This window comes from Chanodichthys erythropterus, chromosome 7 (assembly GCF_024489055.1).
Source record: "Chanodichthys erythropterus isolate Z2021 chromosome 7, ASM2448905v1, whole genome shotgun sequence".
Taxonomy (NCBI): domain Eukaryota; kingdom Metazoa; phylum Chordata; class Actinopteri; order Cypriniformes; family Xenocyprididae; genus Chanodichthys; species Chanodichthys erythropterus.
Window position 1 is genome coordinate 16,330,683 of NC_090227.1, and position 19,158 is coordinate 16,349,840.

The 19,158-nt window shown below is 36.3% G+C and overlaps 1 long non-coding RNA gene across 1 annotated transcript; it reads left to right on the forward strand.

The window, feature by feature from the left end:
• Positions 1 to 8,997: 8,997 nt before the first annotated feature.
• On the forward strand, positions 8,998 to 11,780 carry LOC137023144 (uncharacterized). The gene is made up of 4 exons (XR_010895473.1): positions 8,998 to 9,151; positions 9,547 to 9,717; positions 9,822 to 9,916; positions 11,648 to 11,780. It is a non-coding gene; the product is annotated as an uncharacterized lncRNA (long non-coding RNA).
• Positions 11,781 to 19,158: the final 7,378 nt, after the last annotated feature.

Sequence of the window (19,158 nt, forward strand, 5' to 3'; positions counted from 1 at the left end):
TTTAAAAATACATGGATAAGACATTCGGGTCAATATTAAAAAATAAAATATTCCTTAGGTTTAGAAAAGATCCCTTTTCTTGTCAAAAACATTGTGTACCTCATATCAGTGTATTGGTTTCCGGGTTAGACAAGAACAAGAGAATACATTTTCTTTTTCGAAACGGTTATCTTAGGACATGAGACTTTAAAACCTTTTATCTTTTCTGTTGTAATTCGAGGTTTTACTTTATTTTGTTTTAAAAATTATATCCGGCTAAAATGGGGAAATAAACGGTTGGCAGTATTGGCAGAGCATCTGGAGATCTTACAGGAGTCCCCAGCGGACACAATGTTGACCCCCGCACGAGCGCACACACGCATCAACTATTAGTGCGTGGCCGTGACCATGAGCTGAACTCGTAGAGATTCCCATAGATGTTCACATGATAGTGGCCACACACGAACAGAGCAGGGCAGCATTTCCCAAAAGCATTGTAAGCCTAAGTTGATCGTAGCTCCATTGCCACTAATGGAGCTACGATCAACTTAGACTTACGATGCTTTTGGGAAACGCAGCCCAGAGCTGTCACACTTTTTACTCAGTGAATGTTTCTCAGGGCAAGTGCCTTATTGACACACAACTTTAAGTATAATGACTACAAATATATATTTTTATCATAACAGAATAATAAATTGTTGACTACTAATATCTACATTTAATAATACACGTCTTGTATGTTGTTGCAATGTATGGGGTAAGTGAATTCTGCCTGGTTTAACTGTTTTTTTTGTTTTTTTTTTGGTATAAACTAATGTATTTAGGTTCAGCGATATTAAAGAATATTTCTGATATTAATGTTAACATTTTAGGTTACCATTTTTTCCAGCGCAATCGTACGAATTATGATGCACTTGGAAAACAGCCCGTAATACTAAGTAGTACTTGGAAAATCGTCGTATATGACGTTCATTTTTTTGTTCGTCCTACTAGTGCTCTTGGCCTCGTTTCCCGTGCGACGCTACGATTTTTAGTAGCCTACGTTTTATACGTGCGTGTCCCAAAAAGCACTTAACATGAAAATGCCAGTCCGAGCTTTAAGTGGTAATTAGAGTGTTGCTGTTACTGTCTGTTCATGAAATGCTGAAATGTAAATCATTCGGCCTAGGTAGCCTATATACAACTTTATGCGTAACGGTATAAAATACATAATTTAGGCTAGTTGTGGGAGAGGATTTACGTTATTTTTCTTTTTTATGTGATATATAATAAAAATCAATCAAATTTTCTATAAGAATATACCTTAGTTATTTTGTGCTTATACACAATTACTGCTTTATTCATCTGATTGCAATTTGCAGAGTTTTATTTGTTAAAATTCACCAGTGGACAGAGGCACGACCTTACAGGATCAGTGAAGACAGCGGTCAATTGACCTATCGCCCTGTGACTGATATTGATCGTATCGCTAGATGGTCTGCTCTTTACTCGCAGAAGAGATAATGTGAAATCAAAGCTGAATAACATAGTGCATAGCGCCCTTGGGTGTTAGAGTGGGGAAAAGAAGGGGTTGTTGTAGATGTCATGGAAAAGACGTTTTGGCGAGCCACACTGAAAAAAGTCTAACATTGCTTTGTTCGTTTAATGTGCATTTTCTCTTTGAAATAGCTTAAAATTATTATTTTTTTCATTTAAAGTAAACATTTTAGTTTATATTTATGGTTGAATCCATTTTTTTTATATTGACACAATATAAATTGGCAGCGGGACATTAAACTGAATTTATTAATTTGATCAGAGCATTTTTATTAGATTAAGCATGATTTGCACATGCGCATTGTTGAGTTGGAGATCCCGCCGCTGTCTGATTCAAAAAAAAAAAAATAACCGTCCGTCAGAGTTGAACTGTCTGTGAAGAACACAACACACTCAATCTGTTGAGCGGCGGCCGCGACGCTGCACTTCAACAGACTTCGGACCGCTTCGGACCCCTCCAGCCAGGCTGCGACACAGAACTACGAGCAACATTGATACTGGTAAGTTAAACTTTGTCTACCGTTAACGTTTTTTCCCAAGTAGGCCTATAACGTTACCTGACTGGCCTTGACTCTGGCCGTAATTTCAGCGCTCACGCTTGATAGCATGTAAATTATAAGATAGCACTAGAAACGTAAGCATTCTTCATTCAAACTAACGTTATAACATTAAGTTACTCACGACCAGAGGGCGGCTAACGTAACAGGTCGCTAGTTAACTGGCTAATAAATGCAAACTATTATTTCTAAATGCATTTTGTGGTGGCATTGACGTTAGTTAACGTTACAGCTAATGTTAATTCAAATGCATTTGTTCTGCTGAGTGTTTTTAATACTTAACAGTGGCACGAAGACCCTACAAAATGTTTATTTGTCGAGATTACTGTCTTTTAAGAGCTCTGTGGGCTCTGTTTTAAAGCTAGCTAGTGAAGATATCAGAGTCTCTGACAGGGTTGCCAACTCTCACGCATTTGGCGTGAGACACACGCTTTCAGGCCCTCTCACGCCAAATTGCCAAACCCGTTTTTTATATGAAACAAAGTATAAGCTTTTACAGTTTTTTTTTTAAATTTCAATACGAAATTCAAACAATAAATACCAATTTGGCGCTCTTAATGTTGAAAAACAGAGTTGCGACATGCTTTCATCTCGCGGCGACGCGCGCGGTCACGTGGTTCATTTTAGCTCTGTCTGAATAGTTCTAAACAAGCCAGCTCTGTCAATACATTTGAATAGACAACAGCTTCACTATACAGGTATTTGCAGCATTTTTTGGTAAACGGCATAGTGTGCATTGATTATTACGTCAACCACATTTACAGTATAATTGTATTATGGAGAGTAATTGAGATGCAACATTGTTAACATTAATGTTTTTCTTGTATTTAACCTTCAGGTATTCCTTACTAATTGGTCACACTCATACTCATTGGTGGTCAAATGTGACCATACTATCTATTTTTCAATAAATGTCCCCTAATTAAAAACAATCAATTAAAAACAGTTCCCTTGGAGACAAAGTTCTTGGGGCAGGTTTTAGATGAGGTATCTATGAATTAGTTGCATATCAGTGGGATCCATGGCTGAATAGTTTTGTTGTTTTTTTTTTTTTTTTTTTTTTTTTTTTTTGCAAATGTTTAATTTTAATTCATTGTAAATGTTCTTACTCAGACTGTGGACATCACCATCAGAAGAGAATGTATCCTCAAATCTCAGATTTAAATATAATATATAATATATATTAAATATAATATAGATATAATCTGTTCAAGGAGTTGCTAGGCAGACAGATTAGCTAGCTAGCTAAGTTGTCTACTTCCACTTTATAAACAAGGGATGAGGGGTGTGCCTGGTCCTCTCTCGTCCTTCATTGTCATCACTCCTTCTTTTATTCTCCCGTCACTCCTCCTTGAGAGATCCGAGACCGGTGTGACATGCTGCTAACACTGATCTTCCAATTACTCACCGGCCTCACTTCGCTCTCACGGCTCTCACATGCCTATTCAAGTTCAGTTTAGAGTGTATAAGAGCTTGGCACATTATGATCTAACATGAAATCGGGAGATTTCTGAAACTATAACGTACTTATTGTCTCTTTCTTTTTTATGCAGGAAAAACAGGTTGAAGAACTGGAGCAGAGACCATGGCGATCTTTATCACTGGGAAAGAGGATCCTCTCCATCCACCAAAAGACATTAAAATTGCCATCGATGGAACAGAGGTCCTGAACCAGTTGCCCTCTGTTGAAACCGCTTTTGCCATGGTCTTTGGGCTCATATACACATTTAACCTAAAATATCCGAAAAGGCTGCAGTTCACCTTTGAATTTGTGCAAAAGGTCCTGATGGAGCTTGATGGAAAAAAGATGACCCCAGAAGTCACTAGACTGACCACCCAGCCGTACAGCACAAAGTATGCAGAACTGAATTGCACAGACTTGCTTGATTTTAATTTTCCATTTGTGGTTAAATTTTATGGTGTTTTATAGCCAAGACTTTGGATCCTTTTTGTAAGAGGTTGCACTTACAAGGCTACATTTTCACAGCAGCATTTACAAATGTGGCTGCCCAAGTTCGATGGCTACCAGCCTCAAAGGCCAAAGTAGGCCAAGTGTTATGGACAACTGGAGAGACTGATTGCAGTGTTTTCAGTGATTTGTTTGAAAGAGTTTAGATTTTCAGACCAATGGAGAGGGCCAGAAACTTGCTATATTGCATATAAATTAGTTGTATTTAAATGTAGAGCTTATAGCTCTGTATCAGTGTCTTAGGAGTCCCACTGTTTACTGTCTGAGGAGCAGTTCCAGGATTTGTCTCTGGTGTTCAGCTGAAAGATACTGTTCATCATCATATACATTTGTACATAAACAGGTATACAATACCGTCTTAACATTTCATTGTATTTTAATTGATGTTTTATGGTGAAATGTGTTCTGTCAGGACAAACCTTCCTAATTTAATATTACTACTAATGTGATGTCATCAAGTGATGATTTGATTATTTTGTAACAAATTTGTATTTTTGTGTGAAGCAGATTGTTAATATTCATACATTGAACATCTGTTACAAATGTCAGTTTATTGAACAATAAATATAATGTGTTCTAAAGGAAAGTGTTATGATAGTCATTGATCAAAATGTTTTAAAGGCATTTTTTTTTTATTTGAGACAACCTAAAATAATTAATTTACTCTGAAATATAAATATTAATTTGTTCTAACCTAAAATAATTAATTTACTTTAACCTATACATATTAGTTTCGTTTTTTTCTAACTTAAAATAATTAGTTTGTTCCAACCTAAAATAATTAGTTTGATCAACCTTTAAAAAGTGGTTGCATGGATTTAAAATTTTCAGATTAAACTAAATGAAATGATTTACTTTGAGTCAATGTCAAATATTTCGTGTGATTGATTACTTCAATTTTTTTAAGTTGATCCAAGGTTTTTATTTTTTCAGTGTGATTAAAAACTGCAATGATATCTATACGGGTAATTGAAACGCACCATTAATAACTATTTATGTTTACCGAACATTTAATAAACATAACACTGCATCAATATAATTTTTTATCTTAAATAAAAAGCTACCGTTTGCTACCGCACATCTAAATAAATGCACCCTCCTTGTTTTCTAGCGTATATAACTCAACTGTCCAGATAATGTTAATGGTAGGCTATTACTCAGTGGTGGCCAAAATTACGATTTAAAATCCTTGGCTTAAAACGTCATTTTTTTCTGTTCTTATCAAATATTTTGACAGACACGTTTTCTTTCTTATTCAAAATGTATTCATGCCCCCAATAAAAAATTCCAATCAAATGGTTGAAACCATCTATTTAGAAGATTAAAAAGACCGTACAATATGTTACATTTTAAAAACAAATGCTCTAAATTCTCTCCCTTTGCACAAAACCTACATCCATGCCCACTGCTGGATTCAGGTGCTAGCTACCGCCCTGTGAATAATCCTCTTTGCTTCTGTACTGGAGGTTTATACAGGGTCCTCCACCTGTCCAGTGCTGATCCTACACTTCTTGGGGCCCTAAGGAAAACTTTGTGAAGGGGCCACTGTTAGTGAATTCTTAAAACCCCCAAAATTTCCATAAACTTAAGTAATAATTACAATGGTTTTCAGTATGTAAGGTGCACTACCACCCAGGTAGCAAAGACATTTGGCCCTGATTTGGCATGAAGCCGGCACAGCTGGCATTCAGTCGGCACTGGCATAAGGCATGTGAACTGAACATGGCCTGGGTATGGTGGAGATGGAACCGTCTTTAAGACGGCAAACAAGATATGGGCCAATTGTTAAGTGTATTATTTAGCCCACTTGTAAAACAGAGAACTGTGGGCCACATATGTGTAGCCAGTTTTTTTCCTACAGATATTTCATAAATGATAATATTTTCATACACACAGCTGTTTCCCCTATTCCTGTTTGCAACATGGGTTTATTGCTGTCTATCAACAAGGTTTCATCAATAATTAAGAAACACCATAAACTTACATTACATTTAGGCTACATTTAATCATTCAGCAAAATCTTTTATCCAAAGAGATTTACAATAGAGGACAACAGAAGTAAGCACACCAACAAAAGCACAATATGTACTAAGACAAGCAGATTATATACTATATATACTAACACTACATATAAGTGTTAGAAGGAAGCAAGCTTTTTTTAAATTAGAAGCAGATAGAACTTTAATTGTTTGATTATCTTAATCCATGCATAAGACAAGGCCAATTTCACACATATTTCTTCTCTCTGAAAATTTCGTATTATGGGGGAAAAAAAAAATCTGGAAATCAGGTCGCATCTAGAAAAGCGCAATGCTTCATGGGTTTGCAGTTTTAACCTCATTGTAGTCATTACACAGTCAATCTTGTACCCAAGGGCGTAATTTCCACTGGGGACAGGGGGGACATGTCCCCCCCGCTTTTCAAAATCCCGTTTGTGTCCCCCCCACTTTCAAATTAATTTATGATTTTTTTAACCGAACGCCGTCATGGAGGAGCAGAACACAGAGCCTGTCTGTGTCGATGCGCGCGTTCGCGTCCAAGAACGTTGCGTGCACACTCTAAAAATAGCTCAGTGAAGGTTCTAATGAGCAGGTATTTTATACGGCAAAAGTGGGAGTAATGGAGCTAAAGAAATAGACTAGCCCCAATTAAGTTTTCGTGCACTATATTCAAAGTCATCTGAAGCCATTCCATAGCTTCATGTGAGGGACAGAAGAATATGTACATCGTTAACTTTTAAGTTCACGGAAACTCTTCTTCCCTCCGCTGCAGCTGTCAATCATTCTCTGTTCAGCACTCAAACAGCGTCGCGTTCAGTAAAGACAGTCAGCACGGTAAAACTATTCCGATTATAATACTTGATATGTAGCCTAGATAAAGGGCTGTGGATTGGCATAAACTAACTTGATCTTGCTGGAGTTTAATGCTGTTTCTAAACGATGTCATGACTTAGATGCAGATGTACACAGGGATTCTCTTTGTGCCAAACATTTATAATGCTCAGCGAAACTGCGCGCTCTGACTCGGCATTGTTTCAAGCGGTTTTTACTGCTGTTTTGAAGCGTTTCATATTATTATGGTTTTGCACACTGAAAGATTATTAATAGCATATTTTTTTCTGTCGTATCTTGTTGCCCCATTATAAAGCTGCACAATACATTTAAAAATAAATGTCTTTTAATCTTACATTAATATAAATACATATAATTCTATACATAGCTATACATATAAATCTAATCTATTTTTTTCTTCATTTTATAAGAATTCAAATAGTAATTTTAAACTTTTTGTTAACGTTTGGATTTTATAAAATTACTGTGCAAAGTTTACTGCTGAATTATATACTTACCTAGTTTATTTATTTATTTATTGTTCAGCTTATGATTATATATTTTTATTCATTTGTTGTTTTCTGGATTGTCAAAGAGTGACCACTAGTTGCACAAATACAGATGTATGGATACAGGCCCCTGCTAATAAATTAATTCAACAAAGGTAACCTCTTTTGCTACATATTTTTAATGGTTTAAATGTGTACTTTACATGTTTGACCACTTATGAACTATCATTTAGCCTACTATATGTTGTGTATGTGACCAATGTGCCATACCATCACCAATAAATAGATACTATTAGAGCACAAAATTGTTTACAAGAGAACAAATTTCTTCATTGATCTAGTCACTTAATTTTGCTCTCAGAATGCACCAGATTTATGCATTTAAATTTAAAATGTACAAAGCTTTCCTACAGGGGGGCATGTGAACAATTGTAATGGGATGATCAGGTTCAGATATCTAAATCAGAGAATATCATTGGGCGTTTGGCGGGTGGATGATTTATTTTTAACAGTGGATTCAGGTAAAACCCAATGCACAGACTTTTTCTTTGTTCAATTTGGATACTGAACATGGGTTGGAGCTCTTTATTTTGAACTCTCAAAGTTCACCAGATTAATGAGTTTATCTTTAAAATGTACAAAATTTTCTTCCGGGGGGGGGGGCATGCCCCCGGACCCCCCTAGAGGGTGTGTGTCCCCCCCACTTTTCAAACCAAAGTTACACCCTTGCTTGTACCTTTGTCCTTTTGTTCGATTTTTGATTTTTTTTTTTTTTTTCTTCAGTTGAAAGTGTGTAATCTTGTGATTTAGCTGGTTTGGTTAATGGTTTATAACGCTTTAACCAAAATTTAAAAAAAAAAGAAAAGAAAAACTACTCCCGGAATCAGCGCTATTGAAGAATTGGGCGGGCTGAATGCACTAGAGGCGGCACTTCTCTAACGGTCGTGGACTTCTCAACTCGAGCAAAGCGAGCGAAGTTTGGTAAGTAAATATTAGAAATTATTAAATACATTTGGTTTGACGTTGCTTTTTTTGGATTGTAGAGTTAGTATGAGTTAACACTGGAAAGTTAGAAAGTTAAAGATGTGGCTAACAATGAATCGTAGCTGTTAGGCCTATATTAAAATGTAATGTTAGTTCACTAATGTTAAATGTTCGTCGATTACATTCAGATGACATCAGACCTCTTTATTTTATTTCACAGACGTTTATTTATTTAAAGTTAAGTGACATACACTGATGGATTAGCAAAAAATAAATAAATAAATAAATAATAATAATAATAATAATAATACATATAAGCAGAAATGAAAAAACAACACCACCTTTATTCTTTTTTCTGTTTGTTTAAACAAAAAAAAAAAAAAATTCTGCTTGATTTTTTTTGGTTCATGTTTTTAACCTGTGAACCAAAAAAGGAAAATAAAGTCAAAATGTTTTTTTTTTTTTAGGCACTCCTGACCTCTACCCAAGATGCCATAGCAATTCTGAGCTCAACCCAAGAGATCATAGCAGACACATTATCACTGAGCACTGTACGTCAAGGCACATCAGCTCTGAGATTCGTCCATTAAGACATGCCAGCAGTGAGATCCCCACATCAAGCAACACCAGCACTGAGATGGGTAGACCAAGTCATGCCAGCAGTGAAATTCGCAGATCAAGTCATGCCATCTCTGAGATCCGTAGACCAAGCCACGCTGCACCTTCTCTAGTCCCATCAAAGCATACTGAGCCACACCAGGGAGCAGACATCTAGTTTGCAAACATGTGAGTATATTAATGTTTATTATAGCCATGTTTGTTTTTAGTATTTTTTTTCTCTGGCAAATTACTATTTGGACTTCATATCGTTTTTTTACACTCTTTCTTATACAAAAAATGACTAAAAGTTAAAACTTAGATGTACGTATGTTTGTGCCAACAACTTCCAAAAATTCATATCTCAAGAATGTTTTGTTTAGATGTTGTTATTTGTGATGATACAGAATAGTCCTGATGGTGATTAATCCACAATTTTAGTCGTTTGGCATGTTACCTTGCAAATTTGACTTGCATTGGAATACAGTTGTAGTAAGAAATAGTAACAATACCAGCAAATGGTCAGTGTTTACCTAATTAGAGTGACTGAAAACTAATATTTGTCTTTTTTGTTTTCTTCCTAGCCCTCCTGCGTAATATATTAACAAAACAGGAAATGATGATGGACCAACTGCGAATCATCTTCAAGACCCTGCAGAACATGAAATCGGTTGATGAGTCAGAGACAGTCCTGGATCGAAATTTGTTGCCACTTGTTGTCAGTTCTCTTGACAAGTTGTCAGTTCAAACAGTTGGTATGTTGGCAAATCATCACATTTCCTAAAACTGAGGTGACTAGCTTCAGTGTTTTCCACAGACTTGCCCTCTATTTATTATTTATTAACCTTTATTTAACCAGGTGAGTCAATTGAGAACCAGTTCTCATTTACAATGACGACCTGGCCAAGAGGCAGCATAAAAAAACAGTACAATACAAAAACATAAAAGATACAGGTAACACAGCTACACAGCTACACAGCTATACACAGTGACATATAAAAACAAACAATGAACTAAAAACAAGTACAATGATCCTGAATTATTGACTGAACTGAATTTTTAAAGGAAGAAAGCGATATGAATGAGCTAAGCTTTAGAGTCTTTAGAGCAGCAGAAAACTGAAAAGAACAACGACCAAAGGAGATGCGGACTTACCAATAAGAGTTTTATAAATAAACAGAAGCTAATGAATTTGTCTATGCGAATGGAGAGAAGACCAATTCAGTAAAGAATACAGATGGCAATGGTGAGTGTTAAATGAGGCTCCAGTCACAAAGCGAATTGCAGCATGATAAATAACATCCAATTTATGAAGGAAAGTTTTTGAAGCAGACCTTTAAACTATATCACAGTAATCCAAAATCGGAAGTACTGTCGTTTTAACCAAGAGCTGTTTAGAAGAATGTGTAAAAGAAGATTTATTACGAGAAAGAAAACCAATGCGAGACTTAACCTTGCTGAGCAGTACATTTATGTGCGTTTCGAATGATAACTTGCTGTCAAGCCAGATACCAAGATATTTGTAGCAATCAACATAATTGATTTCAGAACCATCCAATGAAAGAATTTTAGGCAGATGTTCAACATTTGATAAATTTCGATTAAAAACCATACATTTTGTTTTATTTGTATTTAAAACTAGGTGAAGACTAGAGAAAGCATGTTGGATGTGAGTAAAACTGGCCTGCAGTAAAGACAGTGCAATAGTCAGGGAAGAATTAAATGAACAAATAAATAATAGTGTCATCAGCATATGTGTATGTAAGAATCACCTGCAGCAAAAGCAATATCGTTAACATAAATATGAAAAAGTATAGGCCCCAGTATGCTTCCTTGTGGGACCCCATTAAATAGAGGCAGGGGATCTGACCCAAACCCCTCCACCTTTACTGATTGTGAGCGACCAGTGCAGTAACTCTTGAACCAAGCTAGACAGCTCTCGGAGAGTCCAATACCTTGTAGTTTATCCAGCAATAATTCATGGTCCACGGAGTCAAAAACCTTTGCCAGGTCAACGAATGCAGCTACACAATATTTCTTGTTGTCAATGGCACATATGATGTGTAGCAAGTGATACAACTATGACCGGATCTGAAGCCAGACTGAAACGGATTAAAAACATTATGAGTCCCCAAATGGTGCGTGAGCTGCTTATTGACCAACTTCTCTAATACTTTAGAGAGACAAGGCAGAATGAAAATAGGTCTATAGCAGTTTAAACAGTTTTATTTGTGGTGACATTTACCCTCTTAAATGTAGGGACAGTAAAGCTGCTTTTATGTGCGCACACATCCAAAGTGCTCACACACAGACAGCCACATCTCAGATGCAAATACTTGAATTGAATTCTCTTCTGCTTCTTTTTGTGCTTTGATGAACATACAGACAAAATTACATCAACAATGCTCATCTTTTCTAACAGACATATTATTGCACTAAGGCCAAGATTTTTTTTTTTAAAAAGTGCTGCTGTATATCTTATTGAATTTCACATGGCTCTGTGAAAAGCAACTGCTTAGACTAGTTTTCTCCTGGAGCCATATTGGAACCTGGTAGGAGGATGGTGCCAGCTCATTACTAAACTGATCTTCGTCAATTTACAGTCTCTATGTGTAGATGTCATTTTTAATGTATTTGTCCTTTAAAATTCTATAGCCACATTAACTTTTTACATGCATGTTTCAGTGGCTGTGAGGCGTAACTGTCTGATGTCTGCGACCACAGAAAAGGACATTGATTCCACCATCAAAAGATGGCTATACCTGGCCCCGGATAGGGATGGTGGCAGGAGAGTGAGGATGAAGAGAAAAGAGCGTCAGGAGAGAACAACAGGTTAACGAACTTGTGACTTGTTTGGATGTTCAAGAGTTGTGTGCACAGTGCCACTTGTTCATGAACTGAATCAGATGTTGAAGAGTTGTCGTGTGCACAGTGCCACTTGTTCATGAACTGAAACATAGATGTTCAAGAGCTGTGTGAAGCATGGCATTGACATTCAAGCATTGTTTTTTGTTTGTTTTTTGTTGTTTTGTTTAAATGTGAAACAATAAATATTTTTTCAGAATACTGTTGTTGTTCAGGCATTTTTCTTTTGGGCCAAGGGTGTGTATAAAGTGGCTAGATCAAGGTTTTGTTGAGGCTGACGTGGAACCAAATGTTTGGTCCTGAATAGTACCAGAATAGGGCCAGCTATAGTTATGAGATATGGCTATGCCATGGGCCATATGTGGCCCGAGTTCTGACAACCAGACCTGATCCAGTCATGTACCGTAATTCACTGCTGTATTTGGGCCAAGTGAAAGTGGGTTGCGTGGCCCATCACTGGGCCAAACCAGTTTTGCTATGTGGGCAGTTTTCTATAGCTAATGTATTGAGTGTATTTTGTGCCATAATTAAACAAACAAATCCAGCATTTTACAAATGGAAAACTCGACTTGCAAACAAACAAAAAGCAATGTGCAAATACAAAGGCCTGTTTGAGCGGGAACGCAGAGGAGTAACAACTGCATTGTGTTTTACAAATATTAAATATTTCACAAATACAAACCATCCTACAAATGGCATATACCCTGTGAACAAATACCAAACCTATAGCATATAAATGTTTTCCTGTCTGATACGATTGTGAGACACTTGCGTTTTTTATGAGATGTCTCGGCTCGATTTTCTCAAAAATGTGTCCAGGAAGATTTTCTCACAAATGCAGTTTCTTACAAAACAGCAGATTGCGCTATGTTAGGGGATCAATTTAGCGCTAGGGAGCAAACGCTAATCCTGGTAACGGCAGGTCGCAGCGCCACTTCCGGTGGCATCGGTGGAGTAGTTTTCTGTTTGTTTGTTTTTTAAATAAAGGATTTGATGATGCATATTATATACCAGCAAGCAGATGCGACCAGAATATGAACCCAATAAGCTAAATTGCATAAAAGAACATACACACACAAAAGGAGTGCCCAGCGGCCTATAGGCACTGTATATATGCATGCAAACAAGCAACCATTATTTATTTATTTATTTATTTGTTTGTTTGTTTGTTTGTTTAATGTGATCTTACAATTGCCCATTTTCATTTTTGTAGCTATTACAAAAATGTTCTATACTTCGTTGAACTGCCAAATTTCCATTCATCACATTATTCATTTACGTGCATTAAATTAATGTAAAATAACCTGCCAAAATTTACATAACCTCAAAGCCACTTCTGGTGACATCCCTAGATGCCACATATTTCCTCTGGCAGCTGCCAGAGTTTGTGACAGCTGCCACGGTCTTTCTCAGGGTTTGTCTAATTTTCTGCTGTTTGCTCGGTAAAAACTACACTGTTCTCAGTGGCGTGCGGTGGGTTTTTAAAATAATGAGGCAAACACGTGTATTATTATTATTAGACTTTTTTTTTATTTTTATGTATCAATATTTTTTTTTTTTTTTTTTTTTTTTTTTTTTATTGATGTCCCTGATACACTTAATGTTGTCACATATTCCTGGTAAAAACCATTACATAAAAAAGGCTAAATACAATTATATTTTGTATTTTTACACTATGTAATATTCTGTTTATTAAAACCAATAAATCTCATCAAGTTAGTGTTTTTACATTTATTCCAAAATAATAACAAAAGGCAGTAACAATACAAACAATATAACTTTATTTGTTAACTGATGTTCAGCTGTTCTTTTTAACTTTACCAGCGGGTGTCACTGTTGGAAAGAGTTACTATATGAAAACTACTGACTTTTACAATTTTTAATGTCACATTTTGTAATACTTGCATTGTTTTATTTTTATAATAGCAATCATTTTCTCATCCAGTGTTTTCTCTAAAGAGACTCTGCCTCCCTTGCCTTGACTGATGGCAGGCAACGACTGATGGCAGAAGCTGCACAACATACAAACATCAGAAATTCATTAATCTTAAATTATGATCCTTGTGGCTTTGAAGTTATGTAAGTTTTGGCAGGTTATTTTACATTAATTTAATGCACATAAATTAATAAAGTGATGAATGTAAATTTGGCAGTTCAATGAAATATAGAAAGGTTTTGTAATGACTACAAAAATGAAAATGGGCAAATGTGAGATTACATTAAATAAATAAATAAGCAAATAAATAAATAAATAAGGTTTGTGCGTTTGCGTGTGTGCGTGTGTGTGTGTGTGTGTGTGTGTGTGTGTGTGTGTGTGTGTGTGTGTGTGTGTATATACAGTGCCTAACGGCTGCTAGGCACTCCTTTTGTGTGTGTGTTCTTTTATGGGAAAATGCTTATGAAATGTAGCTTATTGGGTTCATATTCTGGTCGCATCTGCTTGCTGGTATATAATATGCATCATCAAATCTTTTATTTAAAAACCGCAAGTGGCACTGCGACCTGACGCTGCCAGGATTTGCGCTTGCTCTCTAGCACTAAATTGATCCCCTAGCATAGCGCCATCTGCTGTTTTGTAAGAGGAAGTTGCTCAACTACATTTGTGAGAAAATCTGCCTGGACACATTTATGAGAAAATCTTCCTGGATACATTTGTGAGAAAATCAAGCCGAGAGATCTCATAAAAAGGCAAGTGTCTCACAATTGTAACAGGCAGGTAAGCATTTATATGCTATAGGTTTGGTATTTGTTCACAGGTTATATGCAATTTGTAGAATGGTTTGTATTTATTTGTGAAATATTTATTTATATTTGTAAAACACAATACATTTGTTACTCTGCGTTCTCGCTCAAACAGGCCTTTCTATTTGCACATTGCCTTCTGTTTGTTTGCAAGTCGAGTTTTCCCTTTGCAAAGCAGATTGACTTTGTTTGCAAAATGCTGGATTTGTTTGTTTAATTATGGCACAAAATTTACTCCATAAAGGACTATGTTAAAGACATTTGAATACACCACATTTACTTCAGCAGTTGGTGCCCAGAATATCATCCTAATCTGCCATTTCTGTGTTTTTCTCAGACAACCTCTATAAAAATTCAAGAGCAAATTACGTACTGTTATTTGCGCAAATTCAACAGTACTCTGAGAAATATAATCCAGTCTTAATGCAAATTGTGTGTGATTGCTGATGATGTATTATCCTACAACTTCTCTTCTAGGGTTTTTGACCTCCCTGCGCTATTGTTTGTGCATCAATCTTATGCACCAAAAGCATGCTTTCATTTAATTTCAATATGTTTTTATTTATTTATTTTTTAACCTTTATTTAACCAGGAGAGTCCCATTGAGATTAAAAACCTCTTTTTCAAGGGAGTCCTGGCCAAGAGGCAACAATTACACAATTATAAACATACAAAGAAACATTAAAATAACACAGGTTATGAAAAACAATTGCACATTATTGAGGCAGTCTCTATTGCTTTCAGCTTAGTTTTAAAAGTGTTTAAGGACAAGAGCTCAGTCAGTTTCCAGTCCTTCTGCAACAGTCCTTCTGCAACAAGGAACCGAGGGGTCAAAGGCTTTCTTCCCCAACTCAGTGCGGGCAAAAGGAACAGAGAGCAACAGCTGATCGTTTGATCGCAGGGAGTAAGAGTCAACACTTCTCTGTGTGATTAAAGATTAAACAAACAATTTATTACGGAAGAAAAACCCCAGTTTAAGTTTAATTTCTTCACAAGTTTTTCTATGTGTGGTTTAAAAGTGAGGGAGTCATCAATCAAGACACCAAGGTATTTATATTCATGAACCACCTCCATGACATTCCCTTCAAGAGTGGACACTACTGGAACAGTCTGAGGCACCATCGTAAAATTTGAAAACAACATTAGCTTAGTTTTGTCAGCATTAAGGACTAGTTTTAACTGAAGAAGTGAATGCTGGACAGCAACAAAAGCTTTCTGCAGGGTTTCAATGGCCTGAGCAAGGGATGATCCATAGCAGTAAATGACTATCATCTGCATAAAAATGCATATTAGCATCAGAAACATTTTGACCCAAGTCATTGATATGTAGCGTATGCACACGTATCAGGATAATCAATAAACTTTGGAGTTTTCAGAACGCTTTTAACCTGATGAACTTTGTTTCTTAATCACTAAATCGGCTCCGAACTGTCTACTAAAGATGAGCCCACTTGACACCTTTGTGGCCCTCCGAGGTAACACAGCAGGCCCAATTTCCTTGCTCTTAGGGCATCAAAGGGGCCCCTCATGTGGACTACGGGCCAGATCCACATTCCAGCACCCACACACACTGGCACACACACTGGCACACACACAGACACACATACAGAAACACACAAACATACACTTTTAACTGCATATATATATATATATATATATATATATATATATATATATATATATATATACCACCACTATGCTGAAATATATATTTCATATATTTTAGGGCCTATGCATGTTTCCTAGTGTTTAAATGAGTGTATTTGTGCTAGTGTGCATTTTAATGATATAATTTTGTCTGTAAACCATAACTTCTCTCCTATGCCTTTCTGACCTATCGAGTTTGATCTCGTTTCAAAGCTCCGGACTCGAGCTATTCATTGAGACATGTCACCAAACGGACAAATGCATTTTTCTATGTGTTTAATGATACTGTGAAGAACACACTCCTTTTGGAGATCTGATCTGGTAGTCATAAATCATTGGATTAAGTCGTGAGGCCAAACAATGGGAAAGCTTTCCCGCCAACTTTGCACCCATGTTATTGGCTACCCCACCTCAAGGAGGTGTGTCGGCTTATCTGTCATAAAAGCAAAGACGCACAATTTCTTGGGTGTTCTCTCCCGATTGTCTCACGAGCATCTCGTGCACGTTTTTCCCGGACCTCTCCGGTGACCACGCGCTGCCATCGCGCTCAGCTCCGGGATCGCCATCTTCCAGCGAAACTCACTCTCGTCCTCAGTTCAAACCTTCCCGCTGAACGGAGGAAGCCAACGAACTGCACCAGCGCTAACCTGAAATTCGACACACGCAACCGATGCAAGTATACTGCCGTTTCTCAATCTTAGATGATGAAACTGATTTCCGTGCTGGCTTAGGACTGGTTGTGAGTTTGCTACTTGCCTTCTCTCTTTCCTTCTCTACTTCTATTCTTGTACATAGGTGTGTATTTTCTTGTATATATATTTAGATGTATAACCTCTGTATTCGTAGTTTGCATATATTAAAACGTTATTCATGCTCGATTGTTCTGTTTGTTCTTTCAGCTGAAAACCAAGTCACTTTAACGCTTTTCGATCGCTTTATGCTTTGATGCAAGTTATTTTCACGGCCAGAGAATAACTCTGTTTATAATATTCTGTGAGGGACTTAGTTTGCTGGACAAACGAACAGTTTCTCTAAATAATTATTAAACCAGAACTAATCATATATGTAATTGATTATAATTTGTTGTAATTGATTCACGATATATGTTTAATTCCCCGTTGGGTCGATATATGAATCATAATTTATTCATAACCTTATGAATTATTATATTCATATTTCATCCATAAATTGATTAATAACCGCTACATTTCGTTACAGATATACAATATAAATAGGAGGGGCCCCAAAACTGAGCACTGTGGGACTCCCTTGCAGACAACAATAAAATCAGAACAGAGACCCTCATATTTAATGCATTGAGTCCTGTTATTCAGATAATTTGAGAACCATGCAACTGCATGCTCTGACAATCCTGAGCAAATTAATCTGTTCTTTAAAACAGCATGGTCGACAGTGTCAAAAGCTTTTGACAGATCTAAAAAAAGTGAAGTACAGAACGGTTTCTTATCAAGTGCCACAATAATATAATTTATCACCTTCATAGTTGTGGTGATAGTACTGTGCTTTTTTCTGAAGCCTGGTTGAAATTAAGAGATGATTTCATTTGAATACAGGAACTCTTTCAGCTGATCACAAAATAGAGATTCCAGAATTTTCGATAAAACACATACATTTGATATTGGCCTATAATTAGACAGAACTGCTGGATCACCTCCTTTTAATAAAGGTATAACAAAAGCTGATTTCCAAACTGATGGAATTTCTTTGGTTTTGATTGAAAGATTAAAAAAAATTGAAAGTGGCTCTGCTATAAAATCTTCAAAAAAGTAAGGCTGCATCAAGTCTGGTCCAGGGGGTTTTCATGTGATCCAATGTTTTTAGAGCCTTATGCACTTCATGGACAGTAAAAGGTGCAAATTTAAAAGGGTCTCCAGAAAACATTGGGGATTCTGTGCAAGGATTCATTGAGGAAGTTCCTGCAGTGTCAAACAAGGAACCAGATGATAAAAAGTGTTCATTAAAACAATTCAAGATTTCACTTCTATCATAAACTGGGACTGTATCTTTAACCCTCAGGGGTCTGAGGATTTTTGGGGCCCTGGAGAAGTTTTGACATGCCCTGACATTTGTGCTTTTTTCAGTTGTTCATAAACATATTAATGATAAAAGTGTCATTACACTGTATTCAGCACAAACTAGGCTACAATAATATGTGAGGAACATGTATGTTCATGTTTGTGTTTTTGAAGGAATAATGTTTATGCGTGGTAATTGAAAAAACAAAAAACTTAAGTCACTGAAATAAGGCCAAGCAAAATATATTAAAACTGTGTTCACAAGGATTCTGGGTATTGGAGGTTGTAGACTAGAGTTTTTGCTTCAGAATGAATTAAAAATTATCCTTCCTACTCCTTCATATAAAACTATAGAGAGATTTAAATTTTCTAAGACACTTTTTGTCAAGAAACACAGAATGCGTGGAGGCGTGAGAGACATGAATAGTGGGTGATTCTCACCCGAGAAGACAAAAGAATCGCATAATAATGACCTGAAATGACTTGCATATTAACGAGGCCTTTCAGTCAGGCTGTGAAAAAAAACCCTCTATGATCATGCTGATAACAGGATTAAAGTCCACTCAGGACAAAAAAAAAAAAAAAAAACATGATTTTTGTGATCTCATGCACATATTATTGCACATGATATGAAGAAAATTTTGTATAGGCCTATGTTAAATTACAGTACCAGTCAAAAGATTGAACACATTGACATTATAATGTTTTTAAAAAAAGTCTCAAGTCTCTAACCAAATAATGGTTTTCTATTTTAATATACTTTAAAATATAATGTTTTTCTGTGATGCAAAGCGTCTGAACATTCCTACCTTTAGGGCATTTCATATAGGCTACTATATTTGTTATATTATAGAGCCTAAATGTTGATGTGCAGTTGACAAACTATACATTATTAAAAAGATCTAA